This window comes from Corvus moneduloides, chromosome 13, assembly GCF_009650955.1.
Source record: "Corvus moneduloides isolate bCorMon1 chromosome 13, bCorMon1.pri, whole genome shotgun sequence".
In the NCBI taxonomy this organism is placed as follows: domain Eukaryota; kingdom Metazoa; phylum Chordata; class Aves; order Passeriformes; family Corvidae; genus Corvus; species Corvus moneduloides.
Window position 1 is genome coordinate 16,052,155 of NC_045488.1, and position 10,664 is coordinate 16,062,818.

Sequence of the window (10,664 nt, forward strand, 5' to 3'; positions counted from 1 at the left end):
TGGGGCTCTCGGGGCAGAGCACAACACCCGAGTCCCAGATGCCCAGTACCCGGCTCCGGCCTCGGACCCGAACGGCCCCGCCCCAGAAAGCCGGGCACTCCCTGCCCCGGAGTGAGAACTGGGCTCATACACAGCAAACCAAGATCCCTGCAGTGTGCAGGTGGGGCCCAGCCTGCTTCCCGCAAGCAGTGCTCAGAGTTCAGGGGATATCTGAGCTGGAAGAAGCCTAAACGACGTCTGCCACAAGCAATAAATGCTAGAAGAATGAGACACAAGCTCTGCTCTGAGGCTCCCTGAATCACGCTGATAACCCGAACAGGCCTACCACACCCAACACAGGGACAGGAAATCAAAGCTTCTTCCAGTGCGAGTAATGAAAACTCAATTATAGAATTCCAGGTGTTACACTTGTAACAAAAGCAAAATATAGTTAAAAAGTATTTGCAGATCTTCCGTTGGATCACTTGCGATTACTGTTTCACCTCAACAGCATGGACCATTTACTGGTCATCGACCTTAAATACTGCAGAAAGCAGCAAGCACTCCCCACCCCAAATACAAGCAGTTTTTCCTGTAACTTCAGCGTGGTTTTCTTAATCCCCTGCAGGTGAATAGACTTACACAGTTCTTTCAGGAATATGCTGTCACACAGTGATTTGATTCTGCAAAGAGATATTTGTCTCTGCTAGAAGTATTTTTTTGTAGACATAGACAAAGATGGCAGACATGGGTTAAAAAAGTTTTAGGCTTAGCCAGGTCCACAAAAACAGTGGTGGCAAAAGCTGGGAAACACAAAAGAGACAAGAACATGGGCTGAGAGACACTGTAATTGCTGGGATGAAACAAGATCAGCAGTACAAAAAGGGAGAAATATTAGGAAATACTACACTCAAGGAGGCAACAGAGTGGACACGAACTGGTCACTGCAGAAGGTGAAAATAATGTTAATACACCTTTTCTGGTTAAACAAAAGTGACATGAAAGGGAGAGCCATAGGAAAATCATGGAGCAGCATTTTGTCAGAAAATGTCAGTGCCAATATTGCATTAGTTTGACACATTAGCTTTCTTTTTGGCAAGGCCACTGTGGTTATTTCTCTGTGTATTAAGGAATCTGTCTCTCAAAATTAATTCCTGACTATCCCACTTCAACCAGTGTCTGTCACAAACAGTTAAACAGATAATTTCCCCTTACTTTTCAGGTTTCTTAGGAAAAAAAGATGATCACTGGCAACTTGGAAATGTTATTCACAGATCAAAAATACTTAGAGACCTAGAAGTAACAACCATTCTGTACTGAGCATTCATTAGGGGCTTGAAATAGGGATATGCAGCCAGAGAGCCAATTTGCCTCCTAATGGCTGCACAATCCCTCAGGGACAGTTTTTTTAACCCCCATCTCTTGTCAAACATTCTTAATACAAAAGCAGAAAAGCATAACCACAACATCCTCAGCTGAAGAAAGTGTTTTCAACATATATGTTGGATTTTTGTATACAATCTGCTGAGTCACATATTAATTAATTGAGGAGGAACATAATCATTCTCTTACCGGATGGTCCATTTATCTTTCAGTCTTCTACTGCAGCCTGTTTCAATGACACTACTACTTCCATTTCCTTAGAAATTTGTTATCTTTTTAACAATGCAATACTTCTTAAAATAGAAAGTAGCTCATATACAACCATTAATTTTGGCTAACTACATCTTTATATGAACAGTTTGCAAAAAGTTTGATATCGAGCGAGCTATTATTATAACCAACAGCTTCAGAAATATTGTCTCTAACATCCAACTCAATCATCAGTTAGTCAAACCTAGAATCACACACTGACCTCAGTTCAAAATAGACAGGAGCCTCTCTGAACTTATACAAACTTCAGGGACTGCTGAAGTGATTTCAAAAGAAAAAAGATTGACAATAGGAAAAAAGCCAGTATATTCAGAGTCATGAAGATACAAACATATTCAAACATGTTACAAATTCCTTCAATTGCTCTCTGTATATGTAGGTCAACTGACATCAAAGGCACTTGTCCCAGCTGGGGAATTTAAGTAGTATGAACAGCAGAAAACACAGTCACACTTTTGGCAGAAGAGCCAACCCCTAATACCAAAGCCATTCATCCTGCCCATGGAAATATGATATATTCTTTGTACCTTTAAGAAAAACGTCTGCAAAACCAGTGATTTAAGGAAGGCAGCAGTCAGACTGAGCAAATACGAAAGCCTTCTGTTATCTGCCAAACAGGGAAAGGGAATTAATTCATGGGGAAACAGCAGCCAAGTGCCTGTGTCACTTTTTAAAATGAGACCATAAGACTGTATGTCATATAGGTTATTTCTGAAGATTTACCCAGGACTTGGAGGGTTTGTATAGCATGTATCCCAAGGGGTTCTGGTCTGTGATCACTGCTCCTGAGCACTACTGTCAGCTTTAGGCTGGATAAAAGGCTGGGACAAGGACTGCACTTACCTCAAGTCCAGTGTCTCTTGTGTCTATCTCACAGCTATTTACTGGAAGAAACATGCATTAACTAGTAAAGCAGTGCCAAGAAAGGTTTTCAATTTGTTTTCACATTTTTTGATCCTGGCACTCCCTTAAAATACCTGCATAGAAGGCGATATTTTAAATCACCAACAACTCCTTCATCTGCAATTCCCCTGTTTGTGACCTGGGACTTCCTGCATGCTGACCACAGCAATCAAGAGCACACTTTGCTTGGCTGGGGGTGCACAGAGTCCTGTGGATGGAAAAACAAATATAATTGTGCCAACTTCCCATTCTTCCCTTCTGACTGTTCTCTGTGATTGAGCTTCAGCCTGTAGTCTATGGACATGCTGTAGGTCCTTTTGTTCCATCCTCTCAGTGACATTACCATTGCCAACTCTACCATTCTTTTGTTACTACTTAATATTGTTTGATAGTAATTTTATCTTTTTTTTCTCCCTCTTTCAATTCAATATACCATTTTTTTTCCACCTCACCAACATGATTTTTCCTGTCATTATCTTCTTATCATATTACTGGAGGCTTGATGTGCTTAACTTGAATATTCTGTTTAAGTTTCCCTCTGACCCAACTTTATCTTTGCAGTAACATCTTTGCATATGGAGTCTCCCCAGCTAATTTTTCTCTCACTTCTGTTTTGCTCCTTCATCTACACAGATCTTGCTCACCTCTTTCAGGATGCTGTCTACAAACAATCAACACTGCATTAACACTAGAGGTATGAAGGCCACAATTCTGTCAATATATATTGCCTAGCTAAACCTGTTGCTTCAATTAAAAAAAAAAAAAAAAAAGAGGGGAGGGATCAGGAGAAAGAACTTTCTGGTCTAGGTGTGACTGAGCCTCTATCTAGTGTTGCTCCCCGAATGTGTTGCAAGAGGATAATATAAATTCCATTCTGATAAGCACATGGATCAGGCAGACCTCTGGGTGTTGTTTATGCATCTTGATTATTTGTGTCTAATTTGGGAACTGCCATGATACAAATACACAGAGATTTGTTATTAGCTCTCATAGTAATTACAGGTTACAAAGACAGTGAAGTATAACTTAAAAGTTGTACTAGTTGGGTTCCCGGGATTAACAACTTGGCAAGTTATTATGTCTATGGCTACAGAGGAAAGAAGGAAGGACTCCTGCTTAGCACACCCAGACTGTATTAGTAAAATTCTAAACACTGAAAGGGTTGTTCTGCTTGGGGGAAGGGCAGGTTGTGTTTTGGGTTGTTTGGCTTTTTTGGGGGGGGATGGGGGGGTGGTTGAGGGAGTTTACTCTATATTACAGAATTGTAATCCCACATTTTTGAAAAATAGACTAAATACCAGAATACCAATGCCACCTTTTATCTAGTACAATACCAGAGAACCAGACATCTTGTTAGGTGCTCCACCTAACAACCTAAGCCCTCGGATCAATTCTATTCTGTGCACTCTTGTTCCTACACTACCATGCACATTCCCGCACAAATGTTATTCTCCACTCAGAATTTCATTTACTTGAAATAATCCCTTTTAAAGAGCTAGACTTAATCTCTGGAATGATCTTCTGTGTTGGCCAGATCTCTAGTATTTTGTTATGTGTGTGTTTGTTTTACAAATGAAGCATTATAATAGGTAAGATAGCTGGCATTGGCTGGTTCAGTGTGGGAACAGAGAGTGTATGCAGGCATAAGCAGTGTGCTTATGAACAGATCATCCAGGTTAGACACTGGCCGCCTGGGCTGCCTGCCCTGCACTGCTGTGGTTTGCTGGGTGATCTTAGACTGTTGCCTTCTGACTGATCAGGCTCCATCTTTTGACTGCTAACTCTTCAGAACAAAGTTTAAGCATTGCATCTGCTAAAGAAAATGGTAAACAACATTAATTAATTCATCAAGATACAAAAAAAAATTAGATTCATCAAATTGTTTCCAGTTTATCTTCATCTGTTTCATACAAAGTCTACGTTACAAGACAGGTGATGTAACCTTGTTTAGAGGGTGTATTTTAGCAATCACTGTGACTGACAAAGACATGACAGGCATTCTGCCCTGAAGTTACTTCCCATGCAGAATCTCCAAGTGCCTCATACATAAGAGCCTGACAGCAAATGCTCTTTATAGCTAGCAAAACATCTACCTCTCCACCAGCTGGCTGCATCTTGAAGGTGATTTGTAAAAGTTTCCTTTTATATCCTGATACTGTTTCATCACTGGATTTGCTTCAGCTACTTCTCAACTCTATATGTGAAATAATTGTCAGCTGTTCAGTATCCCTCTTCTGCCACCTCCAAGCATATCTGACTATAACCTTAGCTTGAACTCTAACATATTTTCAACTGGTTTTCTTAGTTTGAACTCTTATTTTCAAATATTTTTTTCCTCACAAGTGTAAGTAACACCATCATCCTCAGCATTTTATCTTTCAATCTCAGTGGATCCTTCCACTCCAAGGCACAAGGAGCTTGTCTCCACAAAGAACCAGATGCTTGAGTGACTTTGGATCCCAAATCAATACAAGAGGGTAACAAAGCAAAATATTAGCTAAGATTATAGTTACAATCAGAAAGGAACTCCTTTAGATATTCACAAAAGCTAATAACAAAAACATGTCTTGGGGCACACATACAGCCTAAATAAAGTCTCTATCACATGGCAAAGCCCATGAAGTTTAGGTCACTGTGGTGCAACCCATTGCACTGCCTGTTCACTGTTCAAGGCAAACATGGAATCATCTGTGCTCTGTCAAGATGCTCAGAAGCAAGCAAACCTCTTTATTACTCTCACCTAGCTGACACAGGTAACATGAGCCACCAACTTCAAAGGTGCTGTAGGCTTTTCTTCCTGACTCAATCCAGGCTACTGCACCCTCTTTCCTTCTGTTTGGCATGAGAACTAGAGCAAGCCAGAGAGGTTTGCACATTTAAATGACACAGAGATCCAGCCAGGAATATGCATCATGAACAAATGTAAACCAGCAACTCATACCAGGCGCAGCAAAACCTAGAAAAGTAACTCCTCTAGCATATGTTTCTCATGAGTATTACTTGTATCTGGAGCTCAAATCCGTTTCTACCCTCAACTGTGAATCACCAGCAGTTTGGTTTTTCAGTGTGCCCCATGGGAGTAATCATCTAGTGACTAGGAGAGGTCTCCTAGATACACACAAACAAAGAAATGAAACACTTGCCAAATCCCTTGTACTGGTATTGGAGACTTGAATAAATTCCAGAGTCTTTACACTGAATGAAACAGTGGCAGGATATAGAAACAAACAGTCACTATATGTGTGTAACCATGTTTCAGTGCATTTCCTCAGTCCCTGGGGACTTCCTGATGCCCTGCTTGAGAGCCAGTTGCCTTCTCATGCAAAGATCATGCAGTCTGAGACAAAACGAGGACTGTAAAGCCTGGTCAGATATTAAAGCTTACTTTCTGTTCTTAGATTATCACAAATACCCTCAATCACAGTTAATGTAATTTGGGTTGGAGAACTGCAATTCCATCTGAATCCAGGTATCATGCTGTCCTTGGTCCTAGAACTAATTCTTCAACTGTTCCTTTAACAGGTTAAAAAGATCAAATCTCAAAACCAAACCCCACTGTGCTGAGTTCAGCTTTCTCAGTAATATCAGCACTATGCTGCTGGTATAAACAGGCTACCAGTATATAGTACAACATTAAGGAGAGATTTTGAACCCATTTAGATCTCACAATGCTTAAAACAATCATGGCTTCCAGCTCTAAAATAATGTTCCCCAGACAGCCACCACACTGGAAAACATTGTAGAAAATATTACCAGTGCACATAGGAGCCCCTGACATCATCCAGAACAGACCAGCATGAATAATCACTGCACAGTTTTTGGCCTGTCTTGCCAAAGGACAGAAACAACTACAAAAGATGGAAGCTGCCAAAAGCCCTCAGGGAATTTTTTCCTAGGAATCGTGTTAAAAGGTTTAATGCAAAACCAAGTCTGTTCTGCTTCATTGTTTCCCATCATTATGTGCTCTTTCCACTTTAGTGACTCATAACACAAACAGTCCCATGGTTTGGATTAGTCTCCTGGCCTCTGCCAAAGTACTGGGGAGGCTGTCACACCTTAAATATGCCCCTAAGAATCCTGGAGAATAATTCTGGAAGTTCCAAGGAACCTAATTAAGCTACTTAAACTTACTCTAAAAATGCTTAAACAACAGGTTCCTAAGGCAAATCTGCAGGCTGGTAACTACATACTGCAAAAATTATCTTCTTGTTGTTTAACATACTGCCACCTCTGAAATGACCCAGGAAAATGTATTTTAAAATCACTTACAGTGAGAAGTTCACTGAAAGAAGTCAACACACAATTTCTACAGCAATCTGGAATGCAGCCAGAAATTTTCAGTTAAAATCAACGATTATGTGAAACAGCAGGAAAGGGGTTTTTTTGGTGGCTTGTTTGTTTTAAAGCATATCAATCTTGTTTTAGTCCAAAACACAAAATGCAGGATTTTGAGAAAGTTCTTACATGATCTAAACTTCATTACCTATGGATCAGCTTCACTACCTAGGATCAGCTGAGGTACTAGCTAGGCATGAATGATGCCTTGCAAGACAAAGGAATATCACAGATTTTTAATTGCATAGGACTGATGTTTTTGTTGCTCTTACAAGTGGCATCTTACAGCTTTAGAGAAAATTTAAGGCAAAGAAAGTTGACTTCAAATAGCTGTTGACTGGGTGGCCGCTACTAAGAGATTTGCTTCTGCCAGGCATACTATGACTTTTCCAGGTCAGAAGCACAGGTCTGAATTCTAAAACCAGAGCTCTCTTCCTCTAATGAGTAAGAAAAAAATATATTAAAAGCCTACTGTTTTAGCATGAAGGAGTACACATAAAACTTAACATTTTCACATTTGATTTCTGATAAGCCTTCAGTAAACACTTCTACTGGAGCTGGATAACTTTCAGTGCTGTGTCCTGCACACCAGTACCCAGTGCTCACACCAGGCAGACAGAGGAGACAGAACAAAGGGCTGCAGTGCCAACACAACTACAGATCATTTTCAAACAACTTCTCAACACTAAGGTTTATTTTTCCAATGCTTCTACCCTCCAGGAAGTCATTAATACAAGAATGAGCAGCCATCAGTGTGTACAGAATAAATGAGTTCAAAACAGCAGAGGAAAGAGCCCAGCTGGCTGAGCAACAAGGACAGACATGGAGAGCCAGCCAGCCATCATCCTTCCTGTGGAGAGAGAGGCTGGACCAAAGAAAGCCTTTGGGAAGGTTTTGCCAGTATAGAGTTAGAAGCCCAAATTTAAGACACAGCCAGAAACATGCGCACACACACATACACACACACAGAGGAGCATGGAGCCACAGACATTCTCTAGGCCAAAGAAATGTGTACAATACTTTATCTTCTCAGTCAGACTGTCTGGGCTGGGAGAAAACCTTTAAATGGAAGACAATGTATTTTTTTGGTAACTAGGATGTCATGTGAATTATCTTCCCTGAAGAGGACAGGAAACAAACTTATTTATTCATGTGCCGCCGCCCCCCCCCCCCCCCCCCCCCAATTTTCTGCTTGTTATTAAAACAACCAGCCAAAGAGGTTGGTGACAGGTCTACTGACGCACAAGATGCTTTTTCTCCAGAGACAGCAACAGTGTCAGTACAAAATTCTTTAAGGTTTCTTAACCTCCCTGTGCTGCTTTTGCACTAAACAAGTCACTAATCAATCTCACTGTGCATTCTGCTTAGGTTACTCGCAAACAAGCCAAAGAATTTTAACTGTGATGCAAGTACTTGTTAATTTACAAATGGCTACAAAAGCTGGAACTAGCATGTGCAGCTTTGCAGTAACTATACCTCCTTTTTATTTCATTATTTCTGCTATAAACAAAGAATATCCAGAGAGCTGCACAAGGTTACTGTCCTCCTGTCAGTCAATGGAAGAGAACTGCAGTTAACTGCATGGTTCTGAAATAAATAGGTTTTGACTGCTGAGGTAGCTTTTAACTACAAGACCTGCTCAGCCACGGGCTTCTGACAGCTTTTTCCTTCCCTCTTTTTTAAGCTCAAATTTAATCCAATCATAAAAATATTTGTTGAAGTGCTCTGTCTGCCTGGCAGCATAGCCCACACTAGACAGACTGATGGGTGACTTACTTCAGCAGGATTTTTTTTTGCATTCCTCCTGGTTTTTTATTTTGAATTGTATATGCAAAGATTTGGTAGGTGGAGCTTTTGAAAGCAGAGCTTTTGAATCAATTGCAGCAGACTTGGCATGGGGTGGCACTCCTGCTGTTCACTCAACTATGGGATAAACAAGTGTTAATCATGAGCAAACTTGAATTTTCAACTTTTTCAAGGTTGCATCATTATTCCAAATTTTGTTTTCAGAGACGAAAATTCTAAACAAATATTCACATTTTATTTATAGATGCTTTAAAACATTTTCTGAAAAATACACCAGAAGCATTGATTTCAATGTGAATTTGACCACACTGACTCTTAACATGGGCACTTCTAAATTTATTTTTAGAAAATCCTTCTGTTTTCCTTTCTATGCTAAAATGTATCAGAAGAACTGACATAGGAGGAGCAAGAGAACTTCAGTAAGAAAGGCTATGCTGCATCATTCCTTTCAAATCACAGCAGAATGCACTCCAGCAGCAGCTGTGGTAGCAGCAAGCCTTAGGGGAGAAAAGAGTCACAGCAAGACTTTCTGCTGAATCTGTTTGGGAAAACAATCGAAGTCTCAGGTACACAGATACACCCTCATGTCAGGGGATTAATCTAGAAACATAAAGGTAAATTCCAACTGAGAATATCTGCTGCCAGCAACTGATTCTGTGTCCAGAGGTACAGAATTTGACACGTTCCTTTTCAGTTTCAGGTCTGAAAAAGCACTAGAATGGTCAATACCTTTCTTTTTTTTCACAGTTGATCACCTAGAGGTACTTGTATATGAACCTATGTATAAACTCTGGAAGACCATTTTCAGATCAAAAAAGCCTTTATAAGAAAATGCCCAAACTTTCTGTGTTTGTGCAGAGGATGTGTATTTTAACCCTGTGACCTCCACAGGAACACCTTTAGTACATATTGAATAGACAGGAAAGAGTCTTCATTTGGCATCACTGTATCATCTTTGATACTGTTTTGCTGAGGAATTCAAGAGCTCCCTTTCTACCTAAACATACAAATCTAACTATTCTCACAGTGCTCACACAGTGCAGTGCTAGCAAAGGACTGACTGCATTTAGATAACGTTCTCAGCATCATTAGAGTATCACAGAGTCTCATGTTTGCTGTTTCTCTGAAGGCGTTAGTTCCTAAAAGCCTGAAATTATTCAAGAATTCAGGATTGTCTGGACAAGGCAGTGGTGGGGAATGGACAGGGAGTCCATAGCTCTCATTTCAAGGTAAAATTTCAAAAATACAATTTCAGTTACATGTCCTTGAATGCAAAAGGCTTGAAACACTCGAAAGTATGTCAAGGCTTATTAAAACCTACAACTATTTTAAAACTCTAGATTACCTTTGTTCAAAGAATTCTGATGATATCTGCCATAGTAGAGCTTGCTCTTTTCTTTCTTCCCAAACTGTATTCACTTGGCAGTACCTGAGAAATGAGAGGTTTGTGGTATGTGCTTGTTCTCAAGGCACAGGCAGGTAAGGTGACATTCCTGGCCACTCACGGTGCCATACAATGGAGGAATCTCATGCACAGGTGAAAAACTGTTGAGCGAAGTACCTCTGAGTAAGTTTCAGTGAAACCAAAAAGTATTCATGCATCTTTTGGAACAGCTGGCTCTGTGCACTGCAATGAGAACTAGGCTGTCAAGCTGAAGGAAGCAAAGTGGCTGACTGGATTATACAGCTTTAGTTAACAGTATCAGTATCCTTTTCCTTGTGGCTCCTCTCAACAAGGATACTGACCATTCGGAAAAATAAAGAAAATACTTTTCCTCTATTAGGGCTATCAAAAATAGGAAATGCACGCTTGTAAAAACATGCTGCAAATACTCGGAAGGATGTGGCTGCTCTATTTCATTTCAAGAATCAGAGAAGATGTCACTGGGGTCTAATAGCCCCTCCCTTCCCCACATAGTTATTGCTACCTTATTCTTTTTAATATTGAGTTTAAAGTGAAACTGTTCTTCTAATATTTATTGAAATAT